At 36.8% G+C, this 17,285-nt stretch overlaps 1 protein-coding gene across 1 annotated transcript in view; it reads right to left on the reverse strand.

Moving 5' to 3' along the window:
- The window catches only part of KCNQ5 (potassium voltage-gated channel subfamily Q member 5), a 609,327-nt gene that overhangs the window by 321,022 nt on the left and 271,020 nt on the right, over nucleotides 1-17,285 (reverse strand).

Below are 17,285 nucleotides of genomic sequence, written 5' to 3' on the forward strand. Positions count from 1 at the left end.
TTTTTTTGCTTTTTGGGTCACAACTGGCAATTCTCAGGGGTCACTCCTGGCTCTGCACTCAGGAATCATTCCTGGCGGTGCTCAGGGAACCATATGGGATGCTGGGAATTGAACTTGGATTGGCTGCATGCAAGGCAAATGCCCTAAACGCTGTGCTATCGCTCCAGCCCCAATACTCTTCATTCTGATACAGCTGCTCCTATGTTTATTTGCTAAAGTTTTCCAGTGTATATATTTAATATTATAACAATTATTTCCTCATTAATTTGCTTATATTTATCTAATTAAACTCACTCTTTATTATATTTCTGTCTTTCTGGGATAATTTGTCTTTCTGTTTAAGTTCACCTTTTAGATAAATATAACCATTAGAATTTCTTGGTAATAAATTCTTTTGTTTTAGGTTTTACAAGTAATTTCTTTGTAATTTCTAAAAAATGAATTGATTTTTGCTTTTATTCTTAAAAGACAAGTAATTATGCTTGTCAGTAATTTGTCTCAGAACTTTAAAATTATTATTTCACTGTCTTCTATGTTCTGTTGTTGCTATTGAGAAGCTGACTGTAGTCTGTCAATGCTTTTAGCTTATTCAATTCTGTTTTCTTAGAAGACTATTTTGTGCTTTGCAGTTTCTCTATGAGGTGTACATATTTATTTATTTATAATAATTCAGTGTAGTGAGTGGTCGCAAGGTCAACCTAAAGTCAACCTTTTAATAATTCAGTGTAGAATAAACTTGATTCCTTGAATAAAACAACTGCCACCTTTCTTTAGTTCCAGAATAGTCTCAACAATAATGTTCCAGAATTATTCCCAGAATTATCTCCATTTTGTTCATTCTCTGTAGAATTCTGATAACATGAACCTTTTAACACTACTTTCAATTTCTTTCATCTTTTCTCCCTTTATATGGCAATCTGGTTAATTTTATAGTTATATTTTACTTGACTAGTATCTATTCAGTTATGTCTAAAATGATGTCTAATGTTTATAACACATATACTATATTTATGTAATTTCAAAAATTGCTGTTCTTTTCAAATGCAAAGGCAATCTAATTAAAATGGTCTCAAGTTAGGAAGCCAAACAATTTTAAAATAATAAAAGCTTAACATTTCTAGTTTAACAAATATTTGGTTCAAGTAAAAACACTGTATTGACTATCTCATTTTTATGTTCACAGTTACCCTATGTACTTGCTATTACTATTTCACTTCAAAATGTGAAGACCAAGACTAAGGCTATGACTGCTGTGGTAATAGAGGATTATATTAATTATTATAACTTATGTATGACTGAATTGGATAATGTAAATTGCCTCTTCCTATTGAATTCTATTAATGGTCACCAAATGAAGATTCAGTAACACATACAGCATCAGGGATACACTGAACATATGTAAAGGAGGATGTGAAGGAAACTCAAAAGATGATCAGAGGATGAATCCAGTCAGAGGCTCTTGGTTATAAACTGGATGTAAGGGTATGCTTATGCAAAAAACATCACTGCACACCATTCCTATCACAGAAAAGAAATATTCTGTTGAACAAATTCAGATCTTGGCTATTTCATGTTTATTGCAAACTTTGTGGGCCACACCTAGCTGTTCATAGGGCTTACTCCTGACTCTGAGCTCAAGGATCACTCTTGGCTGAGATCCAGAAACTTTACGGGGTCCTGCGGATTGAACCCGGGTTGGCTGTGGGCAAGGCAAGCACCTTACCTGCTGTACTATCCTTCCAGCCCATATATCAGAAGTTTGAACTGAGTCATACAGGAAGCACATATTTGATGTAGCAGAGATTTGTTAAGTCCTGTATGGCCTAAATGATACTGATTCTTGAGACTGACAGATAATAGTAATTATTAGTATTAATAATTATAAATTATTAATCAATCAATAATCATTATATTAACAACAAATAATAAATGAATAATAAATTATAAAGTTAAATATAGTTTTATTAACAACCTCCTCTGACTTCCTTCCTGTAGAAATTGTACTTTAAGCCTTATTTATGCATGACATTTACTCCTCTAAATTTGCCTTTTTAAAGCGATAATTTGTAGTATTATTTATTCTATTTCCTTATCTCTTATGGTCACCCAAGGTGTTGCTTGATCTTCACATGCTCACTCATTATCTGCTGTTTGATTGGTTGCAACATGAGCTTTCGCTGAAGTTAGCGATGGAAATTTTTCTTATTTCTTGTATTTATTATTTTTTGTATTGATTATATTTATCATTTCTTATTTATTATATATGCACAATAATCTCTAATATTGATTGCACATTTTCTACTCTGATGACTTATTTCTCTTTTCTAAATCACAGTAATCCCAAAATGCATTTTTTTCAGATTGGATCGTCTTTTTTCTTTGAATTTCTCTTCCTAAATTAACGAAAAACTGAGTTCATAAAATCCAGTAATGGACACTTCAGGAGTTTTAATAGGACACAAATTCAGTAGGAAAACGTAGTCTTATCAGGATTATTCACATTATAAGTTCTCACTTTGTTTTATAAAAAGAATACAATCTAGAAAAACACATTGTTAATTTAAGAACAGAGGCATCAACTATTCTAGAAGAAAATGGTACAAGTAAGTAGACAAAAACAGTGTCAAAGGAAAAAAAATCTTAAAAGTTTTGAGATGTGCAGAGAACACACGTGTTGTACTCATTTTCAGTCACCCTCGTCAGACAATGGTCGCTTGCACAGTGCAAAGGAAGAGAAGGAAGACTGGTGAGAATAAGACTCACAAATTCTGAAGATCTCACAGAAGAGTAGGTTTTTCATGAATCTTAGGCTTGAGATTAATTACAGACCACCAACGACTGGATGAGTCATAACTTGTTAGTCACATTAAAATTATCTAAATCAAGTTGAAAATAAAAATAAAATGGGGGTACAGATCTATTTTTCCAACATGAAAAATAAAGGCAGCTTCCAACATTAAAAACCATAAAGCTCCCACAATGATGCAAACACTGTTGTCAAACTTCCCTTAATACATCACAAAAAGCTTACAGTCAACATACACTCAAAGAATGCAGAGTCAAACCATTCCTAGAACATGTGGGATGTGTAGTGATAAAGAGAAGAACAGAATAATATCACTATTCCCAATATACCTTTACAAACAGTCAAGAGTGAGTTTTGAGAGCATTATGTTTTAAAAATGCAAATTCCTGAAAGTTACAGACAAGTAATTACAAGTAGAAATGTCAACTTTTACGATCATTTAAATCTTAACTCTTTATAATGTTGTGCTTTGTATATAGACATTAATTATGCATAAATTTTGTGTCATTCTCATCATTTGAAGAAATTTTTCTTATTTTTGTAATTACCTAAGATTTGATCAGCAAATTCAAGAGTTTTTAAAAAAGAGTAATTCTGGGGGCTGGAGAGATAGTACAGCAGGTAGGGCACTTTGCTTGCACATTGCTGAACCAGGCTCGATCGTTAGCACTACATTTGGTTCCCTGAGCACTGCCACTAGTGATTCCTGAATGAAGAGCCAGGAACAAGCCCTCTGAGCATTGACGGATGTGGCCTCAAAACAAACAATTAAAAAAAATGACTGTACCCTACTCTACATTATGAACTATTCAAAAGAATCTTAGAACCACAGAACACTCAGTCACTTGCAACATAAAGTTTTCTGGATAGTCAGAATAAAATTCAGAGATTTAATATATTGTATGCATATAATACTGATGGACTTCCAAATGTAAATTGTAATATTTTGATTTTTAAATTGGAAATCACATATTAAAAATAAGAGATAGAGAACAAAAGGGAATGCCCTGCGCCAGAGGCAGGGTGGGATAGAGGTGATGGGGGGTGGAAGGGATACTGGGATCCATGGTGGTGGGAAATGGGCACTGGTGGAGGGATGGGTACTTGATCATTGTATAACTGAAACCCAAGCACAAAAATTTGTAAGTCTACAACTGTACCTCATGGTGTCTCACTAATAAAAATTAAAATAAATAAAAAAATATTTACTCAGTGGGGTGGTATACTGACCCATTTTCTATTCTATTTATTAAAAACGCAAAATGTATTGGCAGGCATTCATTGAAACTCACCTCACTTTTATCCTTTACTTCTCATACCAGTGACACAAAACCAAAAAGTAAAGAGCAAAGCTGAGTTGGGAACCTCAACTGAAAGGTGATTTTTAAAAAATCATCTGATTCATTGCCTAGTTTTTATCCTAAGTAGCATTATGCTTATCTTTTTACTTATATCAGTTTTTCAATATCCTTTAAAATTAATTGGTTATACTCTCATTTTCTAAGTATACTAAATCACTTGTAGTAATTTTTTAGCCGACTCATCATGCTGAGCATGAATTTGGTGCTCAATTAATGTTAAGTGGAACTTAAAACATGGATTTCTATCATTCTTCTATAAAACTCCTGAGAAAACTAATCAGAGACAGATGTCTAAGACATGAACATGAGCCGAAAATGATTTATGCAGGAGTGAAGTACATTACCTCTATTTCTGTCCTTTATAAAACTAAAGAAATCGCTGATGGTCTACTGTTGAGTGCCCTGAGGGAGAATTAATTGTAGCCTCCATATGATCCTAGTTGTATGATTAGGAAGCAAGTCACTAAATTTCATTAGGACTTGTACTGTTTCATTCTATGACAGTGACATTAACAGTTCACCTTCTCAAGTTTTCTCCCCTAAGGATAAAATATTCAAGTATAAAATATTGACCTAATTTTCTCCTACACTATTCATTACATTTTGGCTATCATTGTCATTATCCAGCTTAGTTATCAGGCAGTAATTTTTTTTTTTTTTTGCTTTTTGGGTCACACCCGGCAATGCTCAGGGGTTATTCCTGGCTCTTCACTCATGAATCACTCCTTCTGTGGGGACCATATGGGATGCTGGGAATCGAATTTAGGTTGGCTACGTGCAAGGCAAACACGTACCTCTATGTTATCACTCCAGCCCCATCAGTCAATAATTTCAAATATAATATAGAATTCTAAATTTCTTTCAGTTCCATGAATCAGATCTTGAATCAGTCCCAAGTATTTCTTTTTTTTTTTGTTGTTCCTGTTCTGTTTTGCTCTAGTTATTTTTCTTTTGAATTCTATCAATCCTAACCTTAAAAAAATTGTGCCGGAAGTTCTAGCCAGAGTAGTAAGAGAAGAAGAAGAGTTGGAAAGGTAGAGAAAATAACAAATATACATAGATGTATTTAATAATCAAAATAGTACCAGGCAGGCCTGAAAATCACTGGGAATGATGTTGGGCATCCAAGCACTACCATAAGTAGCCACTTCTCAAAATAATAAACTCCATATAAAATTAATAGTATTATAAACTCTTCTTACTTGGGGTCATCCTGAGCAGTGCTTGGAGGTCACATTCAGCATTACTCAATGAGGTCAATTATTTTAAAGCAAGGCCCTGATGTTGTGATGCTGTTCATGTCCAAGCAGTGCTTGGAGCCATTAGGACCATCCCGACTGTCGTTAGAGGCCACCAATACCACATCTTGTGCTGGTCAAGGGGCATGAAGCACCAGTGCCTGGACTAAGATCCTTCCAAGGCATGTTCTCCTGATCCTTAAGCAATCTCTCTGGCATCAAAAAGTACTACTAAAATGAACTAGGCAATTCATCAAAGTAGTACAATATGATTGCCATATATAAAGCAGTAGAGAGGCTGGGTTAATAGTAGTATAGTGGGCATTCCTTTTTGTTCTCTCTCCTTTTGGGTGTTGTGGTTTGCAAAAGAGGCATTGAGTGGCAATCATGTTTGGTCTATAGTCTACTTTCAGCATGCTTCTCCTATCCTGGCAGGAAGGGATGGGGAGGATAGGGGCTGGGTGGGAGGGATAGCGGGACCCGTGGTGGTGGAAAATGGGCACTGGTGGAAGGATGGGTACTTGATCATTGTATAACTGAAACCAAAGCACAAAAAATTGTAAGTCTACAACTGTACCTCATGGTGTTTCACTAATAAAAATTTTAAAAAAATAGTAGAGTGGGTTGGACACTCGCCTTACAGGTGGTCAACCCAGGTTCAATCCCTGGCTTCCCATTTGGTCCCACAAGCACCACTAGGAGTAATTTCTCAGTGCAGAGCCAGGAGTAATCCCTGAGCACTGCTGGGTGTGGCCCCAAAACCAAAAATTAAAAAAATATTTTGGGGGGGAGGGATAATAATAGTGTTTTATTATTATATTAAAGAGTAAAAAAAGAAAACAAGGAGAGAAGAATGATACCAGATCTTTCAAATTCAGAGTAAATTAGAATAATAACAATATCACACAAAGGCAGATTTGTGTAAAAGAACACAAAGCCCAGAAAGCCTATTTTAGGGGCTAGAGAGATAGTACAGTGGGTAGGGTGTTTGCCTTGTGCACGGCCAACCCGGGTTCGATCCACAGTATACAGTATCCAAGATACTGTGGATATATGCACCACCAGGAGTAATTCCTGAGTGCAGAGCTAGGATAACCCCTGAGCATCGTCGGATGTTACTCCTCCTCTCTTCCCCCCTAAAAATGTTTCTGTTTGTTAAAAATAAAAAAAAAAGAAAGCCATTTTAGAGTACATAGATCTTGGTACATAGCATCAAGGGAAATAGGAAAATGAATTAATAGTAGTTTTGGAGCAATTACCTTCATAATAAAACACAAACTTTAAAAATTATATATAAAATACACTATATTTTATATATAATAAATGTATATTCATTTTTAATGTATATATCTCAAAATGTACATTAAAAACTTAATCTTCAATTAATCACTTAATCCCCATTATTCATCGATTTACTCAAGCGGGTGCCAGTAATGTCTCCATTCATCCCGGTTGCGTGCTAGCGTAGCCCAATGGTATCTGTTCGTTCTAGGAACATGTAGAGCCTCAAACCGTTCATTCAGGGTCTTGACAAAGAAGGCTGACCATCTTGTAGGTGGGCGTCCACGTGATCTTTTGATTTCCTGTGGAATCCAATCAGTAATGGCTCTAGTCCAGCGGTTGTCTGTAAACCTCATTACATGTCCAGCCCATCTGATTTTTGATGTCTTGGCAAATGAGACAGCGTCCCTGATTCTTGAGCGTTGACGAAGATCAGAACTCCGGATTCTATCTCTCATTTGAGTGAATCGTGATATTCCAAGCATAGTTCTTTCGATTCCTCTTTGAGAGACCCGAATAGCGTTCTCATCCTGTTTTCGTAGGGTCCAGGTCTCTGAGGCATATGTTAATGCAGGAAGAACAGTGGAATCAAAGAGATGTGTTCGTAGCTGGAGGTTCTTTGTCCTTTTAGTTATTTCTTCAACGTTCTTGAAGGCATTCCAAGCCGCTCTCTTCCTCCTGCGCAACTCAGGTGCCAGGTCATTCATCATGTTGATTTCTCGACCTAGGTATATATAACTGTTGCATTCGGAGATGGTGGTTCCGTTGAGAGCGAATGGAGTGTCAGGAACAAGGCTGTTTCTCATAAACATTGTCTTCGTAAGATTCAGCTGTAGTCCGACCTTTCCACATTCACGGTCAAAGTCGTTCAGCATTTGTGCCGCTTGGCTGATGTTTGCTGTTATTAGAACGATGTCATCAGCAAAGTGGAGGTGGTGTAGTTGCCGACCATCTATCTTCACTCCCATGTTTTCCCATTCCAGTCGTCGCATGATGTTCTCGAGGGTGGCACTGAAGAGTTTTGGTGAAATGGTATCACCCTGCCGAACCCCTCTCTTGATATGGATGATTACTTCTTTGTAGAATGGTGAGATCTTGGTAGTGAATCCGCAATAGAGCTCATGAAGGATCCTGATGTATTGAGTTTGTATGCCCTGATTGGCTAGGGCTTCCATGACCACTTCCATTTCAACAGAATCAAAGGCCTTCTTTAAATCAATGAACGTTAGACAGAGCGGCATCTTTAACTCCCGAGAAACCTCAATGAGCTTAGTAATCGTGTGGATATGGTAGATGGTACTGAATCCTTTTCGGAATCCGGCTTGTTCACATGGTTGTCCTTCATCTAGTGTTCTGCTAATCCTATTCAGGATGACTCGAATGAACAGTTTGTAGACCACAGACAATAGGCAGATTGGGCGATAGTTGCCAATGTCGTGGATGTCTCCTTTCTTGTATAGTAGTACAGTCCTGCTGGTTTTCCATTGGGATGGAACCTTGCATTCAGACAGGTAGCGTGTGAAGAGCCGAGCCAGTGTATTGATGAGTACTGATGGTAAGTTCTTCAGGTGTTCAGGTCTGATCTTGTCTGGGCCAGGTGCTCTTTGTTTCTTTACCGACGAGATGGCATGTTGGATTTCGGAAGGGAGAACATTGGGAACGACATATCCATCATGTGGAATGTGGTATGTGGGCAAGTGGATGTGGCTATTAAAGAGATTTGAGTAGAAGTCATGAATAATCTTCTCCATTGCCCTTCTGGAAGATGTGATAGATCCATCATGATGTCGGAGGGCAGTCATCTTGGTCTTGTAGTTGGTGAAGGACAGGCGGGCATTACGAATGCTTTTCCCAGCTTCTGCCGCATCTACCAGTACTGCTGCTCTCCTGTTTTTGAGGTCATCCTTGATGGCTTCTCTGCATTGTTTTGCCAGTTCGGATGTTCGCTTGTGGTTGCCTGAGGCATGTGCCAAGTCACTTTGGCGAATAAGTTCAAGAGTGTTCGAAGAAAGGTGGTTTTTTGTGGTTATCTCTCTCCTGGCATTTCTCGCACATCATGGAGGTGCTGAATCATTCGATTGTATTCTTCATCAATGTTGTCAATGACGGCATCTTCCCATGTTGCTGCAATAGAGCCAAAGAGCTCCCAGTTGGTGGTCGTTCTGGGAGTCCTCTTCTTAAACCTTGCATTCTTTCCTCCTCATTCTGTGAGGTAGAATTTTGCACAAAGAAGACGGTGGTCTGATCCCGTTTGGAATTTTGGGACAACAGCAACATCGGTTAGGCAAAACCGCCGATTGAATATGATGTGGTCTATTTCACTGTGGAACCGTCCATCGGGAGACTCCCATGTCCAACGTTTAGATTCAGCCTTTTGGAACTGTGAGTTACCATGGAAGGTTTTGGTTGACATGATGAACTCAGACAGTCTGTCACCCTGTTCGTTCCATTCTAGGCCATGGGTCCCAATGTGGAGTTCATCGGCTGATCTTCTTGGTCCTATCTTGGCATTAAAATCACCGACAATGATCTTGTAGAAGGTGTGATCTTCTTTATAGAACTTCTCCAGCTCCATGTAGAACTTCTCAGTTTCTCTGTTACCATAACTGGATGTTGGTGCATAGACAACAAAGATAGAAACTGCCGGTAGTGAGCCACATCTATTCAAGTGTAATCGTCCGATTCGGGTTCTTAGGCATTCGAATGAATCAATGCTCGTGATTCATTAAAACATTAAAACATTAAAAACTACCTCTACAAAACCTAAATGAGAAAATGAATTTGACAAATTTTGAAAATGAAGAATATTCTTTAAGATTAAGTAAGAAAGAATACCTTGAGGTTGAAGAGCTATTATAGCAGGTTAAGATAATCGTCTTGAATGCAGGTTTGACTTGGCACCTCATTTAGCTCCCTGAGCCTGTCAGGAGTAAGCTAAACCCATAGGTGGATATGACCCCAAGGCACAAAAACGGGAAACTCTTAAATAAGACACAAAGCACCAGATACAAAAAGTTTGTTAAACCCTCTATATATTGAATATAATAACCAACCTTAATATTATTGATATTAATAATTATTAATTATTATTAACTATTTATTAATAATCATTAACTATTATAATTATGAAAATAAAAATATAAGACCTCTTATTGTCAAGCTCTCACTCTCAGAGAACCTGGCAGGCTACTGAGAGTATCCTGCCCACATATATACCTGTCTGGGAATACCTGTAAAGGTGATTAGAGGCTGCCCCAAAAGCCTCCATCCCTCTCGGAGAGCCTGTAAAGTTACTGAGAGTATCCCGCCCGCACGGCAGAGCCTGGCAAGATACTTGTAGTATACGCGATATGCCAAAAACAGTAACAATGATGGTCTTCATTCCCCTGACCCTGAAAGAGCCCCCAGTATGCCATCGGGCTACACTAGCACATGACAAGGATTAATGGAGATGTTACTGGCACTTGCTTGAGCGAATCGATGAACAACAGGGTGATAGTGATAGTTATATTAAATATAAAACTTTTGTACAACACTAGATTTCAGTTTAGCATGCACTATATGTATATATATACATATATATACATACATATATATAAAGACAAGCAGAAAATATTTAGAATTATATATTACATTTGGGCTGGAGTGATAGCACAGCAGGTAGGGTGTTTGCCTTGCACGTGGCCAACCCAGGTTCAATTCCTCCATTCCTCTCAGAGAGCTGGGCAAGCTACTGAGAGTATCCCGCCCACATGGCAGAGCCTGGCATGCTCCCTGTGGTGTATTCAATATGCCAAAAACAGTAACAACAAGTCTTAACAATGGAGACATTACTGGTATCCGCTCGAGCAAACTGATGAACAATGAGAGGACAGTGTTACAGTGCATATTACATTTAGAATATAATTAAGAAAAATAATGCATTTAGAAAAAGACAAAAACATGGGTCAAGATTTAAATAGCAATTAGGGTACATTGATCCCTGGCTCCACAGGCCTTTTGAGCATTGCTGAATGCAACCTGGAAGCCACCAACATTGCTGAGTGTGGCCCTGGAGAACCACTCTGATGCGGTTTCTAACACCACACGGCCTGAGCATCACTGCATCCTCAGATTAGAGCGATGAACTTCTGTGTCCTTCTCTACCTGTTGGCCAGTTATTGCTTTGTCCCCTCAAAGTAGCACTTGGGCATCCACTTATGAAACAAGGATCCCATCCTAATGATCCCTTGTTTTGTGATCATATTACGCAAATGCACATAAGTTTCCACGTTTTGGTTTCAGCTCTCTGGCTAATCATCAAAATACATAAACATAGTAGGTTCTAACTATAATCTGCAAATTTAATCCATAACTCAGAAGCTGTTTAGTGCTGAGTATTTATGTTCCTGAAAAATGATTTTGATATTGGATGGTATTTAAAAAAAGATGAGATATAAAACAAATTATTAGTATTTTATTTTTTATTTATTTATACTTTATATTTATATATAATATACATCTAAATTATATAAATATAATTTATATAATCACATATAAATTATATATAATAAATATATATAAATTATATAAATATAATTTATATTTATTTATACTTTGTATTAACAAGTATAGGATGGGCCAGCAATTTGTTAATTTGTACTTGTGTGTGTGTTTTTTTTAATTAAAAGAGGTATTTACAAGAATCTGGCTTAAAGAACTTACGATTTTAATTGAAATACTTATGAAGATTTTTCTTTTTTTTTGCTTTTTGGGTCACACCCGGCAATGCACAGGGATTCCTCCTGGTTCTGCACTCAGGAATTACCCCTGGTGATGCCCAGGGGACCATATTGGATGCTGGTAATCGAACCCAGGTCGGCCACGTGCAAGGCAAACACCCTACCCGCTGTGCTATCACTCCAGCCCCGAAATACTTATGAAGGTTTGACTTAACTTTGTAATCAATGTTTGGATGACCAAAAGAATCTGATATATGAGAACATGAGTTTAGCCCCTGCATCCCCAAACTGAGGAGGCACAGAAATCTAGCCTCAAGTGGCAACTGGGTGGGAGAGAAACAGACCAGTAATTCCAGTAATTCTACCCAGTGCCCTACCAGTCCTGCCCTGCTAGCACATTCTACCCTGCTGGGATCTAGGACTGTGGAAGCATCGCAATTAAACCTTGCCCATTAGGAGAATGGTAGGCATGCTTCAGGGTATAGCTCTGGGTCCTAGGAATAAAAGTTCCTACAAATCCACATCAAACACAATAAAGAAGTGGAGGAACTTGTGGGTCTGCACTAATGGATTTTGTCAAAAGCCTGGGAAATTTCCTACACATAGAAGAGCTCTCAACTCTCCTGTTGAAAATTCAAAGGACAAATGGCTAATCTTTTCACTGAATTGAAGACAAACAATAGAAGAGAACCTCAAGATAAAAGAAAGCATTAGGAAGCTTCAAGTAGAAGTCACTGAAGTGAAGAGCACAGTAGAAGAACTAAAAAGCACAAAAGAGACAACAAGTGGAGAATGATAGAAACATCATGTTGTGCAAGAAACCACCCAAAAAGTGCATAAGGGATACAAAAATGAGAAAAATATCAGAGCTCTATGAAACAATCATAAGAGAAATAATTACAGGGGATCCCAGAAGGAATGGAAAGAGAAAATGAGTAAGATGCTTAGGTAGAAGAAATTATAGTCAAGAGCTTCCCAAGTCTGAGGATTGACTCATACTCCCACAGACAGGAAGCCCAAAGAGTTCCAAACAGAATAAACCCAAGTACAAAAAACACCAAGACACATCACAATTAAAGTTGATAAGAACCAAAGATAGAAAATAATCCTAAAAGCAATGAGAGCAAAAGAAAATATTACCTACAATGGATTTTTACAATTGACAGCAGATTTAGCAAATGAATTCCCAAAGATTAAGAGGGAAATGGAATGACAAAATTAGCACACCAATGAAATAGACAATCTAACAAGAATAATGAGTCCAATTTTGCTATTATTCAAATTCACAGGAGTAACATAAAACTTCACTGACAAACATCAACTAGAGAAATTTATGAGCTCTAAGTCAATACTGCATTCTATATCAAAAGACTCTTATAGAAAGTTAATAAGAGGCTTAAGAAATAAATATTACACTAACATCCAGCATTCACACAGAAATAGCATACACAACTATTTCTATAATTTTCAATAATGAAATTTCATATCTGTGACCTGAACTCTCCAATTGAAAGATACAAAGTATCATACTGAGGGAAGTCAGTCAGAAGGAAAGGGACAAATGGAGAATGATCTCTCTCATATGTGGGATATAAAACATGGTAAGGTCTCACACAGAGAAGAAATGGCCAAAGGCATGAAAACTTAGAGTTGTCATATAGAACTGAGCTTATCAATAAAGAGGAAAGGGGTGGATAGAAGAATATTGCATGCAGGAAATACTATCTTCGATGGTATTGTAAATCCTAGTGCTTCAGTAAAGTTTGGGAGGAAAAAATAATAAATTTAAAAACAGGAGAAAAAGAAAAAATTGGGGAGGAGGTGTGAAAGAATGAAAGATGAGTCTGGCAAGACATCTTACAGATTATAGGAATGAATGAACCCTATGACAAATTGAGATATATTTTGTTTTCAAGGAAAGTGGACATAATAATGTGTATTCAAAGAAAAAACTAACTGAAAATAAATCGTAATGTCTTGCCTTCTAGAGAAAAGTTTACTTTCCAAAATCTAAGTGATATCAATGATGGTTTATTTTTGTGAATCAATGGCATTATTTCTGGAAAATTTATACTGTTGAGTAGAACACTCCAGTTTATTGTGATGGAGGAATCATGAGCACCTGAGGAGTATAAAACAGTCTTCCTATAAAACAAATACTTCCTATACAGGAGCTTCTGAGCAAATACTATATTAGCTGCTTCAATCACCCATCTTATGCACAAAATAAGGTTCCAAAATCTTTCAGCCTGCTACAAATAATCCACCTCTAAAAGGCAAGTATTTACCACTGGTGAAGACAATAAAAGGGAATGTGACAGAATTTGTGGTTAATTCTAGATCCAGATTTACAAAACTAGTTTTTCATGAATGAAACTGCTGAAAGAACACTGTTTCAATGTTCAACTATTTGTCCTGATATGATTTTATGAAACACTGTTCTTTATATTTTGTACAGATAAGATTTTATGAGTTTGTTGTTGTTGTTGGGTGGTGAAACATGACAGACAAATACTTTAGGAAAGTAAACAACACAATGAAGCACATGACCGATGGATTAATGCAGGGATCGAAGGCTCTTCTCTTTAAATTGGTGGGTATAAGATTTATGTTTTTCATCTGTAAGGTAGATTTCAAAGGATTTCAATGGATAATAATTTTGAGAAATAAATAGCACAGTGTCTTATTTATGGCAGACATTCAATAATGAGTGTTTATTGTCGATTGTTACTATTACATTAATATTTATTTGACAAAAAATCTGTTGATGCTTTTGCTACTCATTAAATTATTGCCATTAGACTCATGAAATAATGTTTTGTTTTGGCTTTAGTTGTTTCAATGACTGAAGTAAAAATAACTTCCCAGAAAAATTTTATTGTTTACTTGTTAAGCCAGATTAAAAACATTAATTATGTTGATAAACCAGTTAGGTTCTAGAATTATATTTTCCACAGTTTCAACAACTTTTCACCCTACTTACTCTAAAGTTTTTGGCAAATATTGATTATTTATATCTTGTAGGTAAATTAATGTTACTTAAATTTTCCCACTAAAACAAAAAATGAAAAAAAAAAACCAATAACAATTAAAACTGTATTTAGCAAATCTAACAAATTTGGTAAATTTATTAGTAGAATATTTTAGAGAAAATGGTATTACTCTTTTCAAACTTTGAATATAGTAAAATGAATTATGCTTCTTCTTATTAAAATACATACATTAGGAAGCAGGCATTCTCATTTTGGGTTATATAACCGTATTTCATTTTGTTTTTTATTTTTGTTTCGGAACCTGCAGTGCTCAGAGCTTACTCCTAGCTCTGTGCTCAAGGGTGACAACTGGTAGGACTTGGGGACGTATGTGGTTGCCAAGGGCTGAATCTGGATTAACCTACATGCAAGGAAAGTGTTTTATTCACTGTACTGTCTCTCCAGTCCATGAGCATGTTTTTAATACTAAAAGAGTATCATAACATTAAATCAGTTTCCTTTAAATTTATTCACACTTAAAATGATGAGTTCTAATCAAAAGAAAAATTTTTAGAGCTATGTATTATTAAGTCTTATGGTTAAGTCTGGCAAACTCCCCGTGGCGTATTCAATATGCCAAAAACTAGTAACAATGATGGGTCTACTGACCCTGAAAGAGCCTCGAATGTCGCACTTTCTAAAATCTCAGGGCTAGGACGAAGGAGACATTACTGGGGCCTGCTCGAGGCAATCGATGAACAACAGGATGACAGTGATACAGTGATACAGTGATGGTTAAGTAGATTTTTTTAACTCATACTATCAATACACTGTGACGATCATTAAAAATTCTTCAAAGGATATACATATATGTATATTAGAGAAACATGTCAAAATATATTCGTGCACCTGTTAAAATGGCTACCTTAGAAACTATCATTAATAGTATTGTAAAATCACAGTACATCAATAAAAATTGAAAAAATGATGAAAATCAAATTAAATAAACTACCTTAAACTGTTTTTGGTTGACAAACCTTAGCTCATCTTTCTGTCTCAAAAGCAATAGTAAAATTTTTCCAGTTCATTTTTAATGTACAAAAAAAACCCCACTCTACTCTGTTGACATACTTTGGAAACATAATTAAGTACTAAGATAGCTATTAATATGATTAAGGATAAAGTACAGCCAGGCTTTTCTACGCCAGTTAAAACCATATGCCAGCTGCCTTACTCAGTAATAAATTTCACCTGATATTGGAAGAAGAAATACCACGTAGGCATTTCTGCTGCTGTCTTATCCAAAAAGCTTGGGATTGCACTGAGACAAGATTTCTGTTACTATACATTTGAGGGAACTGTCTACCATACAATTTTATAATAGTTTTCTCTGAGTAATTACATTATAGATACTCCTATTTTTTATTTATATTTGACCAAATTTTCTGATTAACCAAATGGTATGATTTACCCTCACCCTTAGTTTTTTTGAGGTATTATAATTTGCAATAGCATTGATATTACTGCTCTGTACTGGCAGTACTGGTACTCTCTGCTCTGAATGTAGAGATCCCTCCATTATTATCCTGTTCCCGCTTGCTGCCACCTCTTTTAGCATCCTTAGCTCAAAGTTCTCCTCCCTCCCTCCCTCCCTCCCTCCCTCCTTCCTTCCTTCCTTCCTTCCTTCCTTCCTTCCTTCCTTCCTTCCTATGTCCCCCCCCCCCCCCGCTTTTTTTTTTTTAATTTTTTCACTCTTATTGGGTTTTTATTCACACCACAGGTTTAGTTTAAGGTATATTCCTGGCTCTGTGCTCAGGGATCTTTTCTTAATTTAAAATTTTTCTTTTATTTTAGGTACTGTGATTTACAAAATTGTTATTAGTAGGGTTTTATACATGAAACAGTTTAACACCACTCCCCCTACCAGAGAACCTACTTCCTTCTCTTGCTGTTGGAGTGTTCCTCTCCATGCCTTCTTACTCTGCTAAGTTTCCTACTGAAGACAAGTTCTGTTTCTATGTCCTTTGGACATTTGTTATTCCCTTAATATATTTCTTAATATCCCACATATGAGAAAGATCATTCTGTGTCTGTCCATTTCTTTTTTTTTTAATTTTTATTAGTGAGACACAATGAGGTACAGTTGTAGACTTACAAATTTTTGTGCTTGGGTTTCAATTATACAATTATCAAATACCCACCCACCCACCAGTGCCCATTTCCCACCACCACAGATCCCAGTATCCCTCCCATCCCCCATCCCCCCATCCCACCCTGCCTAAGTGGCAGGGCATTCCCTTTTGTTTTATCTCTCTTCTTGGGTGTTGTGGTTTCTTTTAATTAACTTTACTCAGCATACTTTTCAGATGCATGCATGTATCAGATAATTACATGCTTTAATTTTTGTCTTAAAGTTGAGTAGTTGGGGCTGGAGCCATAGCAGAGTGGGTAGAACATTTGCCTTGCACATGGCCGACCTGGGTTCTATTTCCAGCATCCCATACGGTCCCTTGAACACTACCAAGAGTAATTCCTGAGTGCAGAGTCAGAAGTAACTCCTGTACATCGCTGAGTGTGACCCAAAAACAAAAACAAACAAACAAAAAGTTGAGTAGTAATAAGTTGGGCTGGAGTGATAGCACAGTGGGTAGGGCGTTTGCCTTGCACATGGCCAACCAGGGTTTGATTGCTCCGTCCCTCTCCGAGAGCCCGGCAAACTACCAAGAGTATCATGCCTGAACACCAGAGCCTGGCAAGCTCCTCGTGGCGTGTTCGATATGCCAAAAAAAGTAACAACAAGTCTCACAATAGAGATGTTACTGGTGGTTCCTTGACTAAAATCGATGAACAACGGGAGGATAGTGCTACAGAGCTACAATAATAAGTTATGTATATATGCCATCGTT

This window comes from Sorex fumeus, unplaced genomic scaffold (genome assembly GCF_029834395.1).
Source record: "Sorex fumeus unplaced genomic scaffold, SorFum_2.1 ptg000008l, whole genome shotgun sequence".
NCBI lineage: Eukaryota > Metazoa > Chordata > Mammalia > Eulipotyphla > Soricidae > Sorex > Sorex fumeus.